The 6,000-nt window shown below is 42.8% G+C and overlaps 1 protein-coding gene across 1 annotated transcript in view; it reads left to right on the top strand.

Moving 5' to 3' along the window:
* The first annotated feature begins 207 nt into the window (after nucleotides 1-207).
* Nucleotides 208-6,000, top strand: part of CHST9 (carbohydrate sulfotransferase 9) — a 241,906-nt gene continuing 236,113 nt past the window's right edge. Inside the window, exon 1 of the mRNA XM_059894450.1 lies at nucleotides 208-369. The gene's annotated coding sequence lies outside the window, so the exon portion shown is untranslated. The remainder of the gene's footprint in view (nucleotides 370-6,000) is intronic.

Raw genomic sequence — 6,000 nt, 5'->3', positions numbered from 1 at the left:
GGCCAGAGAGTGACAGGCAGAGAGCGACAAAGGCGGAGACGGGGAGGCCGGCGGGCGGGCGCGCGGCTCGGGGGAGTGAGGGGTTGGTGGGGGAACCGGGGGGCGGAGCCGCGGGGCGGGGCGGCGGCGGGAGCGGGAGCGGCCGGGAGCCCAGGCGGCGACGCAGCCCCAGTCGGGCGGACGGGCGAGGGCGAGCGCCGGGCTCAGCGCCGCTCCAGCTCCGGCACCGCGCTCCTGCCCACCGCGCGGCCCGCGGCGGGCGGAGTCCGCGAGAGTTTGCCCCGGAGCTCGGGGAAGTTTCCCGCCGAAGCTCCGCTCCCGTGAAAGCAGTCCCTGCCGGCACCCTCCGCTCCCCTAGCCGCTCGCCAGGTAACCGCCGGGGGTCGGGGCGTGGGGGAGGGGTCCGGGATTGGAGGGGCCGAGATTGCGGGGGCGCCGCTTGCACCCTCGGTAGGAGAGGGGTCTGCGTGGGCGGGGAAGCGCACCCTCACCTTTCCAGGTACTCCACCTCTGATGACTGCAGAAGGCATCTTTCTTCTCTTTCTACCCTAATCCCCTCCCCCCCCATTTGAACCCACTCCCGTTCACTTTATTGATTGTGCTGAGGGGAAAGGGGGTCCGGGAGATGGAGGGGGTGCGAAGACTTGGAGAGGGGCGGCAGAGGAGGACGGGTGCCTGAACTCGGGAGCTACCTGTGCTGGATTCCTGAGCCCCGGCGGGGCGGGGCACCCTGCACCCCAGGGTTCTGGTGCCAGCCCCCACTCGGGGCAAGCCAGCTGAGGTTGGAAAGAAGACACCAGGAGGAACGGTCTTGAGTTTCTCATGGCGGTTTATCCGGTCCTCCAGCGTGTTTGGGAGAAAGATGAGCATCTCTGCTGTGATGCCCCTTTTTGCATCGGTCCCAAACTCCGAGACCTCGCAGAGGCTCTTGCTGAGGCTGCGGGCCATGTGGGAGGGAAGTGCGGAGACTCGGAGCCCAGGTTCCATCCGGGCCGGCCACAGGGGTTGGGGGTGCCTTGGGGGGGGGGGCCCGAGGTGGGTGGGAGAGAGTAGGAACTGCGTGGTCGCTTTGTTGCCGCAGCTGTTACTTTCACACGGTTACCTGCTCCCGCTTCTGCCCCGTTCCAACATCCTGCCTATCAGCGTGTTTCTGTTAGGAGGCTAAAAGGTGTTATGTTTGATGTCTGTCAGGAGTTATTTCCAACTAAGTTCACAGGAGCGATGCTGGAGCGGCCGCTGTCCTCCCTCCTCTTCCTGCAGGTCCACCCACAACTCCCTCCCATCAGCAAACCGGTCCTGAACAGTTCCCAGGGTTTTCAAAGGGATAGGAAGTAAATCATACAGAGTGTGTGCTTGTGTGACTTTTCCCCCATTATGTTATCACGAGCAAATCAAAACACTGTGGATGTTCAATAGGACTCTCCTTTAGCAGTTTTTATAGTAATTAAGAGTATTATTTACCAGTATTTATTTTTCTTTAGTTTAACCCCAAACATTGCATTAATCTCTCTGTATACAGTTTTATCTGTGTTTGTCACTATTCCATTGGGTTTAAAGGACGTGGACTTATTTTAGACTGACATATATATACACACCAAAATACAGTGTGACTGTAGTTAATATTTATCTGTCTTCCTAGTTCGGTGGCCTGGCACCTGCCAATTTCAGTACATAATTATAGTACAATATGCCTGTCTACCAAATTGAGAATAAGGAGATTGTTATTGCCTTTCATGCGAGAGTACCCTGGACTACCAGATTTTATGATTGCTCAGAGGGTTTTTAAGGGCTTCAATCAGCATGAATCAGATACACAGAACAAAATTACTGTTCTTCCCCATGTATCCAAAAAAGGATACAATACTCGGGCACTGGTAGTTGACTCATTATTGAGGAAAAATTTAAGTCCTCTCATCACACAGAAAACATTTTGATTGAATATAGTCAATAAGAAATAGCACACATTGAATGACTTGAGAAAACAAGAAGAATTTTCCTCTGGCCTCATTTGGGTTTTATCTCTTTTATTACAGTAGCATCCTCCAGAAAATGAGCCTTGCAGATAGTTGTTGGTATGTAGTGACTACAACACCATATTTTTTAATACAGAGGCTTGGTGACAGTCCAAAAACATAAATGTTTTAAACCATTACCAACCATCTGTTCTCTCCCACTCCAAGCGTAATGTTTTATTTTCACAGGTATCAAGACATACATCCTCACTTTATACATTTCCATGAACATCCCCAAAGCTGTAATGGTATCTGATCTTGACCCAAGTTCAACAACTGTTGTGTTTGGCTTATTACACTATAAGCTCCTCTCCTTTTATTTTCAATGAAAGAAGAAATCAAAAAAGTTTTAAAGCCTTTGGCCAAGGCTGGTGTATACTCCAATGAAATCTGATTGCTCTTTTTTTTCCCCACCTTTTTATTACCAGAGAGAAGCTGAGAATTAGTGCAGCTTCCCACTCCTCTTGATGGCATTCTTTCCCTTTCTTCCTGGTCACAAGGGTAGCATTTGGTGCTCTGAAGCAGTGCATGAAACAGCCCCATGACTCCAGAAAATTAGTGTGGTTTCCAGAAGAATGTAACATCTTCCCAGGAAGAACTGACAAAATGGGAGACTAACTTAATATTCCAAACCCCAAATTAAGTAGACCTAAGACATACACATTCTTTCCCGCACAAATATTGGGTATGCATAGTATAGGGTATTATATAGGATACGAATAAAATGTGCATCTACATAGTATCTTTCTTTGTGTTTGGGAATCTAGATGAATTTGTATATAATTGGCAGATAGATACACACCCTTCATTTTGTTCATGTTGTCATTAAAGCAAGATTTGAGGCTTTGAGTCCTTCCCCCCATCCAGAATGCTTTCCCATTTGGGAATGTCTGCTTTATCTGGAACTGCAATGTTAGGATATTTTTATCACTTAAAATTAAGTCGCGTAATAAAAATATTGTTCCTTCAGTGTGGCCAGAACGTTGGGAAATTCTTTTTACTCAAATCTGGGTGTCCCAAAGCACTTCCGTATTTTTAAGGAAAAAGATATTGGCAATCTTGCTCACACTTTGCAAATAATGGATATACACTTGAAGACTATCAAGAACCAAAGAAAGGTGGGGCTTCTGTCTTCTTACGTGTTACGCTGCTCTATACTGCCCTTGCCTTGAAGGCACAAGATTCTCCTTACTTGCTGCCAGGATAACATTGCAAAGAATGAACCCAAGCGATAGATAATTTTGAAAGTAAAGTTGCATTTTAAAATATGGTCTAATTTAAACCTTTGGAAAAACATAAGGATGCGATTTTTCTGTGTACTGAAAATGAATTATCGAGGGGAGACAGTTTCATCATGTATAGGAAGCACTCTGAATTATTCATGTTAATGAGAGGAATAGAGGCAAAGATAATCCAAAATCATGGTTATTTACAAAGTCATTTGTGTTTGTCTTTGGAATGTATTACACGTTTGATTTGAAAACGATTTTCATTGTTGTTGTGGGCAAGTTGCCTTTCTAATTATTTTGTTTTGTTTAGGTTAATTTTTAAATGAGCTTGCATATCTCAAACACCAAAACGGATTTATGGGGAGGTGGGGCATGTGGGCAACCTGCCCAGAAACGAGCTGGGTGACAGAAATGAGCAAACCTGGTATGAAAACTTTGAAGTAAATTATATATAACTCCCAGAGAAGTAATCAAGACTGGATTCTGTACCTACTTAATGAATTAGTGTTAAGGATTAGATGTGTTCCTGGAAAAATAAAAGTCCTTCGATCAAAATTTGAGAAATTCAGTCCCACTTTGTATTTAACAGAGGTGATTAATATGTTTTTTAAAAGATGATAGTGCGGGGTGCTTCTGAAAACCAAATAGGAATATTCTAATTTTTAAGTCTTCTTTTGTTTGTTTTTGTCTTATTAAATGGAAGTTTTCAAGCATGAGGTTTTCCTAAAGCATACACATGTGTATGTGTTAAGGTGATACTCCTAAGCCTTATTTATATATGTATGTTCCAAAAGCAAAAACAGCAAGTTGCCATCATAATAAGGGGTTTGGTCCATTTGCTCTCTGCACCTAGGCTCCAAATCAAAAGTTTTATGAAAAAGAAGCTCTCAAGTATCTATTGTTACCAAGGACCTGGTTAGATAAAGTAGTTGAAGTTCAGCAAGACTGCCAATTTAACAGATTTCTATTGTGTTTTTCAAAAGCTCCAGGGCAAAATTGGTTGTAGATGAAATAGTTACCTGGGCAAGAAGTTGATTCACAGCATAGCACTTGCTCTTAAACACCTTGTCTGTGGTCAGTGTTCAGTTGTGTATAGATTTTGTTGAATTGTTATTTCTGTGGACTATTAGAATTTAGGAAACCTCTGTGGAGAAGGTTAGAGCTACCAAAAATATATGATTGGAAAGGCAGAGAGATAAAATCATTTTTATTTCAAGAATTCAAAGCAAAAAAGAAAACTGTGACTTTTACAACAGGGAGCAGAATGGTACTAGAAAAGTAGATGTCTCCTTCAGATTGGTGACTGTTCTCATGTGCTGTAAATGTGCTCACTCCATAAAGTGTAGGGGGACTTCTTTTTTGAGGGAACATTTTTGTTGTTTTATAAGACATGGCATTTTTAAAAGACTTGACTAGACTGAGTACTTAAAAAATATATTGTGGTTGGAAATGTAATTGCTACCCACAGGATATATTTTATATACATTTATTAAAGGAATCAGTTTCTTCTGATCAATGCCTAAGTCTTAGAATCAAAATTATGCATTTTGTGATAGAGCTGGAAAGGACCTTAAAAGTAATTTACTCCAATGCCCTTATTTTACAGTTAAGGAAATGGGGGCCCACAGTGATCCCAGTGAGCTGCTAAAGGTCACACCGGTGGTTAGTGGCAGAGTAGATACTGGAAACCGGATCTGTGCGACTCCTCATGCAGCTCCCTTGACTTAAGTTGGGTAGCTGGATGGGGGAGTTAACTCTTTCTAGCCATGATGGTATCAGCTGTACACGATAGTCATGAAATGAAGTGGTACAGAGGTACACACAGGAGGCTTGTGATTTTTCTGTCCTCTGTCATTCACTGTCATTCGCTGTGGACCAAACTGTGGTTCTCAACCCTCTTAGACTTTGTCCTCTTCTTAATAACAAATATTTTGTGTCACCCCCTTAGTATCTTGAAATGTAATTCATCAATAATATAATTACTGAATATATCTGTCATGAAAAGGAAGAATAGAATAAAAGTAATTTGTAGTACAATGTGCATTTCACTATGCTAATGTTTGGGGGTAACTTCACTGGAACACATAGTAAAGAAGTCAGAAGCTTGCTTGTGTGTACATACTGTATAACAAATAAACTTGGATTTAAGACAGAAACGTCAGAAGACATTCCATATAGGAAGTACAGGAAAATGAAAGGAGAATAGACTAAAAGTAGTATTAGGATAATTACAGACCAGACATTTGTATTTGGAAAGAAGGAAATGATGGTAATCGTTGTAGGGAAAATATGCTAAAGTCAAGTTACAGAAAGGCGGAGTGGAGAAAACGTGGATATATGATATTTTGCAAATGAGAGAGTAAATACTATGAATATAGTCTCACCAAAATCCCCAGACTGCTTTATGCAGCATTTTCCTGTTGTTACTGATGTGAACTCTACTTCAAGGGACTCTGCAGGCTACACACCATATCATCAATAATAACAAATAAAATATTTCCATGATGGAACTTATTGACAGTGCTGGTGCTGCCTTTTCCAGTTTATTTTCTGTTAACGTTGTAGTCTATTAATTCTAGATTTAAGAGAAAGACTATACCAAATCGTTGAATTATTCCCCACAGCAACCTTGTTGTAAACCACTGGACTTTTGGTGGAAATGCTTAGAAAATGCTTAGTTATGATTATATATACCAGATTCTACAGGTTGATATTCATTATAGGTTTAGTTCAGGGGACACTGCATGTTGTTTGGGATA

This window comes from Balaenoptera ricei, chromosome 14, assembly GCF_028023285.1.
Source record: "Balaenoptera ricei isolate mBalRic1 chromosome 14, mBalRic1.hap2, whole genome shotgun sequence".
Taxonomy (NCBI): Eukaryota; Metazoa; Chordata; class Mammalia; order Artiodactyla; family Balaenopteridae; genus Balaenoptera; species Balaenoptera ricei.
The sequence above is the reverse complement of the archived record's forward strand: the minus strand, read 5'-3'. Positions and strand labels throughout refer to the sequence as shown.